Below are 15649 nucleotides of genomic sequence, written 5' to 3' on the forward strand. Positions count from 1 at the left end.
TAAAGATGTTAAAAAAATGGGGCTTCCCTGGTGGCACAGTGGTTAAGAATCCGCCTGCCAATGCACGGGACACAGGTTTGAGCCCTGGTCTGGGAGGATCCCACATTCCGAGGAGCAACTAAGCCCATGTGCCACAACTACTAAGCCTGCAATCTAGAGCCTGTGAGCCACAACTACTGAGCCCACATGCCACAACTACTGAAGCCCGCGTGCCTAAGAGCCCATGCTCTGCAACAAGAGAAGCCACCGCAATGAGAAGCCTGCACACCACAATGAAGAGTAGCCCCTGCTCGCCGCAACCAGAGAAAAGCCCACACGCAGCAAAAAAGACCCAACACAGCAAAAAATAAAATAAATAAAAAAGTTTTTAAAAGATGTTAAAAAAATAAATAAAAAGTAAAACTAAGGGGCTTCCCTGGTGGTGCAGTGGTTGAGAGTCCGCCTGCCGATGTGGGGGACGCGGGTTCGTGCCCCGGTCCGGGAGGATCCCAAATGCCGTGGAGCGGCTGGGCCCGTGAGCCATGGCCGCTGAGCCTGCGCGTCCGAAGCCTGTGCTGCACAACGGGAGAGGCCACAACAGTGAGAGGCCCGCATACCGCAAAAAAAAAAAAAAAAAAAAAATTAACCATCATGTCCACTAACTGGAGTTATCTTTAGTAAAGAAATAACTTTAACTATTTAATTTTACTTTGCACCTGAAGAGGAAATGTTATGTGGTGAATAGAGAGACTGAGAAAAAATTAGATATTTCTTACTCCCCAGAGGTTTCACTGTATGAACTCAGGAAACTCATCTGACTGCTCTGTGTATCTGCTTCTGAATAGCTGAAGAACTACACTACAGCTGTTGTTAGAATTTATCTTTGTACCGCAGGGTGTGGTCAAACTTCAAGTGGCGAAATCCTTTGAGATTTTTTGCATGAAAGGTGTTGTACCTTATTAATTAAAATGTCAGGAGTCATTGGGCAACTGAATTAGGATTCTAGGTTAAATAAATTAACTAAATTTATTTTAATAACTCAGCTGTCTGCCTAACTCATCTACCTAAGAACACATTTTTTAAAAGTAAAAAATAAAATAAGCCCAAAAGTCTCTACACAGCTAACATCTGTGAATTTATCTCATAAAATCCTAGACTCCTTTTTTATCCATTAATTAATTTATTCATTCATTTAACAGATATTTACTGAGAATCTACTAGATGCCAGGCACTGATCTAGGCACTGAGAACAAGAAGAGGATAAGATAGACAATTCTTCATCCCAGAGAACTTAGATTCTAGTGGGACCATAGAGGCAGAGAAAAATACATTTAATTACATGAAAATGGAAATGCTTCTAAAGGACAAAAGATGTCACCAGCAAAATGACAATGCTAGGAGAAGACACTTGCAATGCACATAACCAAAAAGGATTAGTATCTGGAATATATAGAACCACTTCCTAATCAAAAAGAAAAAGACAGACAACCCAATAGAAGAATGAGCAAATGATATAGGAAAAGAAAGCCAAATAGTCAATAAACATGAAGAGATTTTCAGCATAATTTATAACAACAGAACCCTAGACTCTTTTTGTTTTAAAAAGGATTCTAAGGGAATTCCCTGGCGGTCCAGTGGTTAGGGCTCAGCACTTTCACTGCCGTGGGCCTGGGTTCAATCCCTGGTCAGGGAATTAAGATCCAGCGAGCCACGTGGCGTGACCAAAACTTAAAAAAAATAAAAATAAAAAGGATTCTAAGAAGGGTGGTGGTCTGCTACAGAAAATTAGTAAATTAATATGAAGTAAATTCTATGAAATGGGGAGGCAAGAATGAAGAGCGAAATGGGGGCTGCAAGAGTCTGGTGTGGGAACAAGAATGAGAAGTAATAGTTGCTGGCCAGAGTGATATAAAAGACAAAACTAATGCCAGGGAAGATTTGGAGAAGATTTTGTGATGGGTCAAACAGCGTGACACACCACTATAGACCCTGGAGATCTTCCTATATCACAGCAGAGTGAAAGCCTTGAAGGAAAGACTCAGCTATGTGGAGTGTACCCTAGTTAAGATGACAAGGTGGCATGATACACATTTTAGAAAAGATCTACCCAAAAGGTAGAATTTTGAAAACTCATGAGAATATAGGTTAAACTCTAGCAATAAAGAAAACTCAGCTCTCCAGAACAGCATGTTTCCCGAAAGCTCCAGATGTGAAAGTCTTAGCTGTTTAGGCTCTCCCCACAAATAACTTTTGTCTTCTAACATATTTCAAATACAGGGTAAGACAGACTGCTTTGAGTACAAATAAACAACTTTCTCCTTGTTACTATCATATGATGGTGATTTCAACACATAACTTCTCTTTTAATTACCCAGTGCCTTGAAAGACAATCTGTGCCACTCTGGGTAAGAAGATAAGGTTGGAAATGACACAAAAATTCTCTCATTTTCCATACATTAGTACAGGGCTTTCTTCTGAATATTTGCTAAAAATCTACAACCCAGGTATCTGGGCTAAAGGATTCATAAAGGATATGAAATGCATATTTCTCCTGTAATCACTGTTGAAATCCTCTGGACCTTGGAAGAAGGAGAGGAGTAATGCGTATTATGTGCTGCTATTAGGAGATGCAAACAACCCATATACAGTCTTCAGGTATTAGTGTTAAATTAGAGCAGTGTCTCCCAAAGTGTGTTCCATGAAGCGCTAGGTTCTTACAATGCACTATTATAAAAGAATTCCATTTTCAAATAAATTTGGGAACACTCACATACCGTATGCTGGCCCCTAGAGATTCACAAAGTTCATTAACATGATAAAAGCCCTGAGAAATTCTGTTATCTTTGTTTAATCCAATATTTCACAAACATATTTGACTATGGAACTTCTTTTCTAGATACACCTATTAGTTTGCCCTAGGATTAGTATTTTAAAAAGGTGAGGCTGAAGTATGGTTAACTATGGGTTCCCCCCCCAGTTTTATTAAGATATAATTGACCTACAGCACTGTATAAGCTTAAGGTGTACAGGATGATTTATCTCACTTATATTGTGAAACAATTACCACAATAAGTTTAGTTAACATGCATCAACTCATAGAGGTACCAAAAAAAAGTTTTTCCCTTGTAATGAGAACTCTTAATTAGGATCTACTCTCTTAACAACTTTCAAATATACCACACAGCAGTGTTAACTACAGCTATCATCATGTTGTACATTACATCCCTAATGCTCATTTACCTTATAAGTAGAAATTTGTACAGTTGACCACCTTCATCTAATTCTTCCACCCCACCCCCGACCTCTGCTGACCACAAATCTGATCTCTTTTGCCGTGAGTACTTTTTTTGTTTTGTTTTTTAGATTCCACATGTAAGTGAGATCATACAGTATTTATCTTTCTCTGTCTGACTTATTTCACTTAGCATAATTCCCTCAAGATCCATCCATGTTGTTGCAAATGGCATGATTTCCTTCTCTTTCATGGCTGAATGATATTCCATTGTATGTATTCCACAACTTCTTTATCTGTTTATCCGCTGATGGACATTTAGGCTGTTCCCATGTCTTGGCTATTGTAAGTAATGCTGCTGCGAACATGGGGATGCAGTTACTCTTCAACATAGTGTTTCCGTTTCCTTCAGATATATTCCCAGGAGTGGAATTGCTGGATCATGTGGTACTTCTATTTTTAACTTTTTGAGGAACCTCCATACTGTTTTCCATGTTGGCTGTACCAATTTACAATCCCACCAACAGTGCACAAAATGTCCCTTTTCCCCACATCCTCACCCGCATTTGTTTTCCCTTGTCTTTTTGATTATAGCCTTTCTAATAGGTGTGAGGTGATATCTCATTGTGGTTTTGATTTGCATTTCCCTTATGATTAGTGATGTTGAGCCCTTCTCATGTACCTGTTGGCCATTCATATATCTTCTTTGGAAAAATGTCTGTTCACATCCTTTGCCCATTTCTGAATTAGATTATTTGGGAATTTTTTTTTTTTTGCTATTGAGTTGTATGAGTTCTTTGATATTAACCTATGGGGATTCTAAATAAAAAAAACTACAGGGGCTTCCCTAGTGGCGCAGTGGTTGAGAGTCCGCCTGCCGATGCAAGGGACACGAGTTCGTGCCCCGGTCCGGGAAGATCCCACATGCCGCGGAGTGGCTGGGCCTGTGAGCCATGGCCGCTGAGCCTGCGTGTCCAGAGCCTGTGTTCCGCAACGGGAGAGGCCACAGCAGTGAGAGGCCGGCATACCCAAAAAAAAAAAAAAAAAAAAAAAAAAACAGAGACGCTGACCACAAAGGCAATTCCTCAGGGTATTATAGAGCTCAGTTCATTTTAATTCATAAAAACAAACACATTTTTTCCCTCCACACACTATCAAAATCCACTTTACCATATATATTTTTTCTAAATTGTTAGGACCTATGCTGGTGAGCTAAGTCTTCTTTCTGCCTCTTGGGGGATAAGGTAATAAGTGAACACAATGCCATTCCTTGTCCTCTTCATGCCCACATGCAGAGTCAATAAACACAAAGGAATTTACTGTGTCAAGATGAACCTCTACTACCTTCATAGTTCATACTGGAGATTCAGAGACCTGCAGTGTGAGTGAATTGTTCAATTCAATTTAACAACCGCTATTTCTTACCTCTTAAGTGCAGGAGAAGAGAAGGGAGAGAGAGGGGACTGGACAGAGAGATACCAAAATAAAAGAGTTAAGGGCCCACTCTCCTGACGCTCTAAAACTGTAATAAATGAAAAATCGTTCTTAAAACAGCTCAGACCAATAGATGCTATAATAGGCATTCTAACATACAAACACGAACTACATCCTATAGGCATATAGGGAAGAGAGAGAGAAAGGCAAAGAATTTGAGTTTTGAATGGCTATGCATTGTATAGGCTGGTTAGGTAAACACACACACACACACACACACGCACATGCACACGATAGAAAGGCACAGAAGAAGAGAGCACAGGGTTCAGGAGTGCAAGAAGTCTGAGTTACTGCAAGAGCATGCGAGGTGGGGGAAGAGGGTGGAAACCGTAGAAGAGAATGGCTGGAGGGGTGGATAGGGCTTTTAACTCCAGGCTGAGACATCCAGACCTCAATTTTCAAGGAAGGGAGAGACCACAGCAGGTTTCAAACAGAAGAAACATGATCAGATCTATATTTAAGAAAAATAAATCTGGGGAGAGATCAGAGGCATAAGCAGTCACAAGAGCCACACTTTATTGAGTAGCTCTCCCTACTGATAGCTGATTCCACAGCATAAGACCTACTAGTAGGTCCTACATTAGGCTGTTGCCAAGGTCAAAGAGGCCTGCAGGCAGTGACAGCGAAAAGAAGAGAACAGGTGGGAGACACTGAGGAAGCAGAATGGCTAGCTGGTTCCCTGCCTATTCACCATGACGTGGCATCCTCACAGAGAAGTCATAGAGAAACCACCATCTAGAAGAGAGATGATCATGGGGGAAGAAACAGGAAGACATTTGCTGAATCTTGAGCGTCTTCTTCCTGCCTCAAGATGGCTGTTGAGTGCTGAGCAGGGAAACTCAGGGACTCGTTTCTGTTGTGTCTTTATCTTCAATGCACTTCTTGCCAGATCCCTTTTCTTTGCCTTTTGTTTTACATATCTGGGTTCTGTGTGCAGTCTGTCAATGTCTGTGTTATGAATTCATAATGATATTCTGTTAGTATCTGCATGAATCTGGAAAATGCTTGTGTGTTTGCATCATATTGTGTTGACCAAAAAGTTCGTTAGTTTTTTTCTCTGTAAGATGGCTCTAGTAGCAGTTAGTTGTCTTCATTCAAGACAATTTTTGCATTTAAAAAAAAAAATCAAAATTGGTGAATTTTTGTGTAGCCATTTTAATATTGAAGGTGGAAGGAAAAAAGCAACATTTTTGACTTATTATGCTTTATTATTTCAAGAACAAAAATGCAACCGAAACACAAAAAAAGATTTGTGCAGTGTACAGAGAAGGTGCTGTGACTGATTGAACGTGTCAAAAGCGGTTTGTGAAGTTTCGTGCTAGAGACTTCTGGCTGGACAATGCTCCACGGTCAGGTAGACCAGTTGAAGTTGATAGCGATCAAATTGAGAACAATCAATGTTATACCACATGGGAGATAGCCGACATACGTAAAATATCCAAATCAACCGTTGAAAATCATTTGCACGCACTTGGCTATGTTTATTGCTTTGATGTTTGGGTTCCACGTAAGTTAAGAGGAAAAAAAACCTTCTTGACCATATTTCCGCATGCAATTCTCTACTGAAACATAATGAAAACGTTCCGTTTTTAAAACAAATTGTGATGGGGGATGAAAAGTGGATACTGTACAATAATGCGGAACGGAAGAGATAGTGGGGCAAGTGAAATGAACCACCACCAATCACACCAAAGGCCGGTCTTCATCTAAAGAAAGTGATGTTGTATATATGGTGGGATTGGAAGGGAGTCCTCTATTATGAGCTCCTTCTGGAAAACCAATCGATTAATTCCAACAAGTACTGCTCCCAATTAGACCAACTGAAAGCAGCACTCGACAAAAAGCGTCCAGACTTAGTCAACAGAAAACATAATCTTCCATCAGGATAACGCAAGACTGCATGTTTTTTTGCTGACCACGAAAAAACTGTTACAGCTTGGCTGGGAGGTTCTGATTCATCCACTGTATTCACCAGACATTGCACCTTCGGATTTCCATTTATTTCAGTCTTTACAGAATTCACTTAATGGAAAAAATTTCAATTCCCTGGAATATTGAAAAGGCACCTGGAAGAGTTCTTTGCTCAAAAAGATAAAAAGTTTTGGGAAGATGGAATTATGAAGTTGCCTGAAAAATGGCAGAGGTAGTGGAACAAAAGGGTGAATACGTTGTTCAATAAAGTTGTTGGTGAAATGAAAAATATGTCTTTTATTTTTACTTAAAAACTGAAGGAGGGACTTCCCTGGTGGCGCAGTGGTTAAGAATCTGCCTGCCAATGCAGGGGACACGGGTTCAAGCCTTGGTCCAGGAAGATCCCACATGCCGCAGAGCAACTAAGCCCGTGCACCACAACTACTGAGCCCGTGCTCCGCAACAAGAGAAGCCACTGCAACGAGAAGCCCGCGCACTGCAATGAAGAGTAGCCCTCGCTAGCCACACCTAGAGAAATCCCGCACGGAGCAACGAGAACGCAACGCAGCCAAAAATAAATAAATAAATATACAAAAAACGAAGGAAACTTTTGGCCAACCGAATACATCTGCGTAAATAGAAAACCCCAATGAAAAGGGCTGGATGCCTAGCATATTCATGCAATACAGATATACATAAAGACGTTAGGCCTGAACCTGTTACCCTGAGTTACATTCCTTTGTGTGATTGTTGTAATGTTGGATATATACCTTGTCTGTGCATTGAAATTGCTGTTTGCTCTCCGTGAGGCAAGAGGTGTTATAATTTTGACACTATCTAGGACTTATTTTAGGGTAAAAGTGGCTTCCTGGAAATACCACTACCTTTTCTTTGAAATCAGATCAATGTCCAAATCCTTCACACCTCTCCCGGCCCCTCTTCCCCTGATGCTAACACCTTGTTTCAGCTGTCATGGTCTCTGGCCTGGGTGGGCTCTCAGCCACCATCCTCAGTCCCTCCACCCACACTCCAGAGTGATCTCCCTGAAACCAAATTTAATGATGTCACTCCCTGTTCAAAACTCTTCAGTGGCAACCTGGGGCTTCTAGGCAAAAGTTCAAGCACCCACTGGCCTCTGCCTAATGCTGCATCATGATCTCATCTAACCTTCCCCACTGGACTCTATGCTTCAGCCATGCTGGCTACTTATGTTTCTCTATTTTTACCTTATTATTCACACCTACATGTTTTTGTTCAATTGCCTCTTTCAAGCTTCTCCTATGCCTACCTTTCCTCAACATTCCCTGCCTTTTCTGGTGGGATGGACCATCTCTTCCCTGGTGCCCTACTGGACCGTACGACAATTCTAACAGTGCCAAGGACTCTTGATGCCCTATCAACTCCTTGTCTTCCCTGACACACTGCAGTCTCCCTAAGAACAGGGCTGCATCTTATTTGTTTTTGTACTTGTAGCTTCTAGCACAGTGTCTGAAAGATAGTTGGTGCTCAACAAATATTTGAGGAAGGAATGTTTTTGTTTTAACATCTTTATTGGAGTATAATTGCTTTACAATGGTGTGTTAGTTTCTTCTTTATAACAAAGTGAATCAGCCATACATATACATACATCCCCATGTCTCCTCCATCCTGCGTCTCCCTCCCTCCCACACTCCCTATCCCACCCCTCCAGGCGGTCACAAAGCACCGAGCTGATCTCCCTGTGCTAGGTTGCTTCCCACTAGCTAGCTATTTTACGTTTGGTAGTGCATATATGTCCATGCCACTCTCTCACTTTGTCCCAGCTTACCCTTTCCCCTCCCCATATCCTCAAGCCCATTCTCTGGAAGGTCTGTGTCTTTATTCCTGTCTCGCCCCTAGGTTCTTCATGACCATTTATTTTGTTTGTTTTTTAGATTCCATATGTAAGTTTTAGCATACAGTATTTGTTTTTCTCTTTCTGACTTACTTCACTCTGTATGACAGACTCTAGGTCCATCCACCTCACTACAAATAACTCAGTTTCATTTCTTTTTATGGCTGAGTAATATTCCATTGTATATATGTACCACATCTTCTTTATCCATTCATCTGTTGACGGACACTTAGGTTGCTTCCATGTCCTGGCTATTGTAAATACGGCTGCAATGAACATTGTGGTACATGACTGTTTTTGAATTATGGTTTTCTCAGGGTATATGCCCAGTAGTGGGATTGCTGGGTCATATGGTAGTTCTATTTTTAGTTTTTTAAGGAACCTCCATACTGTTCTCCATAGTGGCTGTATCAATTTACATTCCCACCAACAGTGCAAGAGGGTTCCCTTTTCTCCACACCCTCTCCAGCATTTATTGTTTGTAGATTTTTCGATGATGGCCATTCTTACCAGTGTGAGATGATATCACATTGTAGTTTTGATTTGCATTTCTCTAATGATTAATGATGTTGAGCATTCTTTCATGTGTTTGTTGGCAATCTGTATATCTTCTTTGGAGAAATGTCTATTTAGGTCTTCTGCCCATTTCTGAATTGGGTTGTTTGTTTTTTTTGATATTGAGCTGCATAAGCTGCTTGTAAATTTTGGAGATTAATCCTTTGTCAGTTGCTTCATTTGCAAATATTTTCTCCCATTCTGAGGGTTGTCTTTTAGTCTTGTTTATGGTTTCCTTTGTTGTGCAAAAGCTTTTAAGTTTCATTAGGTCCCATTTGTTTATTTTTGTTTTTATTTCCATTTCTCTAGGAGATGGGTCAAAAAAGGATCTTGCTGTGATTTATGTCAGAGTGTTCTGCCTATGTTTTCCTCTAAGAGTTTGAAAGTGTCTGGCCTTACATTTAGGTCTGTAACCCATTTTGAGTTTATTTTTGTGTATGGTGTTAGGGAGTGTTCTAATTTCATTCTTTTACATGTAGCTGTCCAGTTTTCCCAGCACCACTTATTGAAGAGGCTGTCTTTTCTCCACTGTATATTCTTGCCTCCTTTATCAAAGATAAGGTGACCATATGTGCGTGGGTTTATCTCTGGGCTTTCTATCCTGTTCCATTGATCTATATTTCTGTTTTTGTGCCAGTACCATACTGTCTTGATTACTGTAGCTTTGTAGTATAGTCTGAAGTCAGGGAGCCTGATTCCTCCAGTTCTGTTTTTCTTTCGCAAGATTCCTTTGGCTACTCGGGGTCTTTTGTGTTTCTATACAAATTGTGAAATTTTTTGTTCTAGTTCTGTGAAAAATGCCAGTGGTAGTTTGATAGGGATTGCATTGAATCTGTAGATTGCTTTGGGTAGTAGAGTCATTTTCACAGTGCCGATTCTTCCAATCCAAGAACATGGTATATCTCTCCATCTGTTTGTATCATCTTTAATTTCTTGAGGAAGGAATGTTTATTAATTTTTATTACCTTCTTTGGAAACTTTATTTTTAGGAATTTCAAATTTTTACATTGGGGTAGGCATAATATCCCATTTGTTTCTTTGTTTTGTTTTGTTTTGTTTTTGCAGTATGCGGGCCTCTCACTCTTGTGGCCTCTCCCGTTGCAGAGCACAGGCTCCGGATGCGCAGGTCCAGCGGCCATGACTCACGGGCCCAGCCACTCCACAGCATGTGGGATCTTCCCAGACCAGGGCACGAACCTATGTCCCCTGCATCGGCAAGCAGACTCTCAACCACTGCACCACCAGGGAAGCCCTCCCATTTGTTTTAATACAGAAGATTTTAACCTTTTTCTCCCAACACTATTTCCAGCCTGTAAAGACTCTGATGTTTATATTCCAAGTGGGAGTGAGAGAGCAATCAGGAAGCAAGAGGCGAACACCTGGTTAAGTAGAGCCACATCCAGGGAAGAGGGTGATTTGGCTACAGTAAGACTATTGCAATTTGGAGGAAACAATGGGTCTCTTTAAGACTGTGAAGTCAGCTGCAATTTTATTTATATTCACATCTAATCTCAAATTATAAAATGTTTATCATGGGGGTGGGGTTTAAAACAGCAGAATAATCTTTAGTCCTGGAGATTGTTTGCCTAAAATCTATAGGCAAACAAATGTTCTTACTTTGAATGTAGTCAAATTTATCAGTTTTCCTTTTTCGTTAAATGCTTTTTGTGTCTTAAGAAGTCTTTTCCAACTCCAAGTTCTAAAAGATTCACCTGCATTTTCTAATTAGAGTTTTTATGTGTTTTTTTATACGTAGGATTTTAATCCAGTTAATGTTAATTTTTACTTATAGTCTGAGGTAGGGATTCGACTTCATCCTTTTTCATATGGATAATAATTTTATCCAACTCCATTTATTGAGTAGTCTCTCCTTTCCCCACTAGTCTTAAATGCCACCTCTGACACAGAAAAATTTCATACCATCCCATTCTATTCCGTTGGTCAATTTTTCTATCCCTGGGCCAGCACTACACTGCTTTCATTACTATAGCTTCACAATAGTTTTTGCTATCTACAGCATAAGTTTCTCCTTGCTGATCTTCTTTCACAAGTATCCTATCTGCTCTTCACTGTAACAAAAAACTCCATAGCAACTCAAATGCCAATCAAAAGGAGAATAGATGGATAAGCTCTATTTTATTCCCACAGTGGAATGTGATTCAGCAGTTACAACAAATGAACTACAGCTTCATGTAACAATATGGTTGAATCTCAGCAATATATGAAGTGAAAAAAGTAAATTCCAAAAAATTACATTTATTATGACCCTTTTTATATAGCCAGAAAAGACCAGAATAAAAATGTACTTTGTAGGAATACATAGAGATGAAATAAAATGATATGAAAAGACAAGCAAATAAATGAGAACACAGGATTCAGGATGACAGGTTCCTTGAGGTACAGGGAGGCGTGTGTCTCTTGGGGGTGGGTTTATGGGTACGTGTTACATGAATAAACATAACTAAATAAAAGAGAGACTTGCTTGAATAATGAGGATATGATTAATCCAATTCTGAGGTTTAAAAGATGAAATGAAATAAAAGATATAGGAGCTTCCCTGGTGGTGCAGTGGTTAAGAATCTGCCTGCCAATGCAGGGGACACAGGTTCGAGCCCTGGTCCGGGAAGATCCCACATGCCGTGGAGCAACTAAGCCCGTGCACCACAACTACTGGGCCTGCGCTCTAGAGCCCAGGAGCCACAACTACTGAGCCCATGTGCCACAACTCCTGAGCCCACGTGCTGCAACTACTGAAGCCCAAGCTCCTAGAGCCCGTGCTCCACAACAAGAGAAGCCACTGGAAGGAGAAGCCCGTGCACCGCAACGAAGAGTAGCCCCGCTCGCCGCAACTAGAGAAAGCCCACGCACAGCAATGAAGACCCAAAGCAGCCAAAAATAAATAAATAAGTTGAATAAATAAAAGATATAGAAATGGGCTTTGAGAAGGTATGTTGAGTTCTAAATGTTCCAAGGCCAAAGATTTTTGTTACTGCACTTCAATGTAATCTAAAGAGCTACTCAGGGGCTTCCCTGGTGGCGCAGTGGTTAAGAATCCGCCTGCCAATGCAGGGGACGCGGGTTCGAGCCCTGGTCCGGGAAGATCCCACATGCCACGGAGCAACTAAGCCCGTGCGCCACAACTACTGAGCCTGCGCTCTAGAGCCCGTGAGCCACAACTACTGAGCCTGTGTGCCACAGCTACTGAAGCCCACACTCCTAGAGCCTGTGCTCCGCAACAAGAGAAGCCACCGCAGTGAGAAGCCGGCACACTGCAATGAAGAGTAGCCCTCGCTCACTGCAACTAGAGAAAGCCCGTGCACGCAACAAAGACCCAACACAGCCATAAATTAATTAATTAATTAAAATTTATTTTTAAAAAAAAGAGCTACTCAGAAACTGCCTGACAAAAATATTGTAAAGACTAGCAGGTGAGTGTCATAAAAAATTACACTGCTATTTATTCCACACTCTTTTAGTTAATCTGTATGGATTGTGTACTCCAGTGGGTAATAAAGGGTTTCCTTCCCAGCATCCTTCCCTTCTTCAACAACCCCAAACTTGTCTTCAGCATCCCCACTGTGGAGCTGCGGGAGTTTGGGAGGAGTTGGACACCCCCTCATTCCCGGCCAGGCTCTGACTAACCAGGGTGATCCCACCCCCTTACCTCAGTTATCTCTTACGGGTTGAGGGATGAGTACCTGATGTAAACTGGCCTCGCCAGAATGAAGTTAAAGACTTCCATTTGCTGTTTAGGGAAATGCATTCTCCCCGCCTAGACTTGAACTGAGAAGTCTGTAGCCCAACCTGTTGCTACTGGCTGTACTGAGAACAGAGATGACACCTCAGAAACCAGAGCTGAGGGAATCCCAGGACACAGAGCCTGAGCCCTGATAGAACCACCCATGAAGCCTGAATGTATTTCCTCAGGAATCTGCAGTTTCATGAGCAAGAAAGTCCTTCTACTTTGTAAGCCAACCTGAACTGGGGTTTTGAGTCCTTGTGACAGGAAAACCTCGTAACACCAATATGCTCAGTCTAGGACGCCTCTCACTCGGCACGTCAGAGGGATATAGAAAATGAAACAGAACAAGTAAGCTGAGGTCCCTGGTACATTATAAAATCTGAGGGGAAATGTGATGAATACGATAAAAGTATAAAAACGCAGTGCTGTGTGCCTGATGGGGGATCGAGAGGGGCTCTGGGAGGAGCGGCGTTTGAGGCACACTCTGGAGAAGGAGGCGGAGCAGGCAACCTCTGCGACGGATGGGGGCGAGGCCCAGGGAGGCTCCGAAGAGCAGAATGGCAGAACCAAGGACGCAGGCGCAAGCAGAGGACTTTGATTTTACTCATGCTTTCATACCAGGCACTAATATGGATTATCTCTTTTAAGTCTCACTAGGTAGATGCTATTGTTACTGATTTCTTTTTTTCTGCAGAAATCCTGGGGCACAAAGAAGTGTTTTGTTTTCTTTAATATTTATTTATTTGGCTGCATCCGGTCTTAGGTGTGGCACGCGGGATCTTCTATGCGGCATGCGGGATCTTTTGTTGCAGCGCGCAGGCTCTTCGTTGCGGCACGCGGGCTTCTCTCTAGTTGTGACACGTGAGCTCAGTAGTTGCAGCACGCGGGCTTAGTTGTCCCGAGGCATGTGGGATCTTAGTTCCCCGACTAGGGATCGAACCCGCGTCCCCTTCATTGGAAGGCGGATTCTTAACCACTGGACCACCAGGGAAGTCCCCCCACAAAGGGAAGTCCCCCCACAAAGAGGTTAAACAACTCTCCACCTCTCTAGTTAACGCAGAAGACAAGCAGTTTGATTCCCATGCCAAACCATTAGCCTATACTGCCACAAGTTCAATAAGCAATTAACTCGTCTCCACACATGGTCAGTGTTGAATGACTTCACTAGGTACCCGGTGGCAGGGTTATGAAGTCCAAGTAATGGACTTCCTCAAGAAGTCCCAGTTGGGGAATTCGCTGGTAGTCCAGTGGTTAGGACTCTCCGCTTCCACTGCTGGGGGCCCGGGTTCAATCCCTGGTCGGGGAACTAAGATCCTGTAAGCCACGTGGCGCAGCCAAAAAAAAAAGAATTCTCAGATGGATTTGTCAAGGCAGAAAGATAAATAGGAAAATGTCACCCACATGTAATAAATAAATACAGGTCGCTATGAATAGTCCTTATACTATGCCTTTCTTTGACAACTCAGAGCCCTTTGGGCACACCCCACCTTACCATCATTTATTCTGATAACAGCCCATGGAAGGTTACCGGGGACGTTTGTCCTTTCTTTGCGAGGCCCCAGGCCCTCAGCCCCTCTGATCATATGTGGACTTCTCTACCAGGTGTTTCCTAACCAGGCGGTCCTCCTGCAGATTTCTTCCCTCAACTTTCCCAGGCTGCTTCTGAATCATACAGGAAAGCTCTTTGCCTAGCAGCCTCCTGGGCTGGTACTGGCAGGAGCGCCTCTCTCTGAGCAGAATCTGGCTCCATCATGAGACGAAAGATGGGTAGAAAGAGAATGCTCTTCCATTACGTACTCAGCCCTCTCTTGGTTAATAGAGCAAAATAAGGTAATCTTAAATTTTCACACGAAGAAACTGAGTTGCAAAGGACGGAGAAAAATGGCTATTTATACAAATATTAAGCACTCTCAAGGCGGACAATAAAGCGTCCCTCCCCACCCCAATTTTCTGCCTCTGTAAATATATGTTTTTCTTATAGACCAGTGGTTCTCATACTTTAGCGCCGTCAGGTCAGGTTGTTAAAACAGACTGCTGGGCCCCATTCTGTAGGTCTGGGGTGAGGCCTGAGAATTTGCATTTCTAGTAAGTTCCCAGGCGATGCTGTGGCTGCCAGATTGTTGGGAACCACACTTACAGGACACGTTACAGACTGTGGCTCTGTAAATGTGGCAAATCCTTTGATCCCTTTACCTTGGAGCAGTCTAAAAGAAGGCATAGAAAAATTAGAGTTCGGACTATATTATCTGTAAGGTTTCTTCCAGAATCAGATCCTATGATGAGGACAGACAGTCATCAACTTACTGGGAGATTTGTGTACCAAAGGTAATAAGTCGGTTGTGTACACCTCAGGAAACATTTTCCTATAACAGTAATGTAGGGAGGAAGCATCATTAAGTTATCATTCATTTACATTAGACCATGAGAGAGATGCTTCTTTCACAGAAGCATATCCTGAATTGGGCTCAAAGGGCAGTTAAGAGACTGAGAATCCAGGCCTCCTCCACTGCTTATTTGTTTGTTTTCCTAAAGTCTGAGTCAGGAATCAAGGGCCACCCACATTGATGTCCTTGTGCAAGGGCAAATGTCAACAATGAGCCTTCGAGGCCAGAGGAAGTAGCCCTGAGATCTTGGTTACCTGATGGCAGATCCAGGTTCAGAACCAACACCTTCTAATTTAGGGTCTGGAGTGGAGTCTTTTTATGTGATTTTTGTTATTGTTGTTTTAATTAAATTGCAGACTTTCTTGGCACACGAGTCATAGCAGCCTGAGGACCTCTAATCTCATGCATTAATTTAACCAAAGTTGCCCCTTGCCAACCAGGAAATGGTTTGACCTGATCTTGCTGCTAAGAAAGGAATA

This window comes from Tursiops truncatus, chromosome 1, assembly GCF_011762595.2.
Source record: "Tursiops truncatus isolate mTurTru1 chromosome 1, mTurTru1.mat.Y, whole genome shotgun sequence".
Classification (NCBI taxonomy): domain Eukaryota; kingdom Metazoa; phylum Chordata; class Mammalia; order Artiodactyla; family Delphinidae; genus Tursiops; species Tursiops truncatus.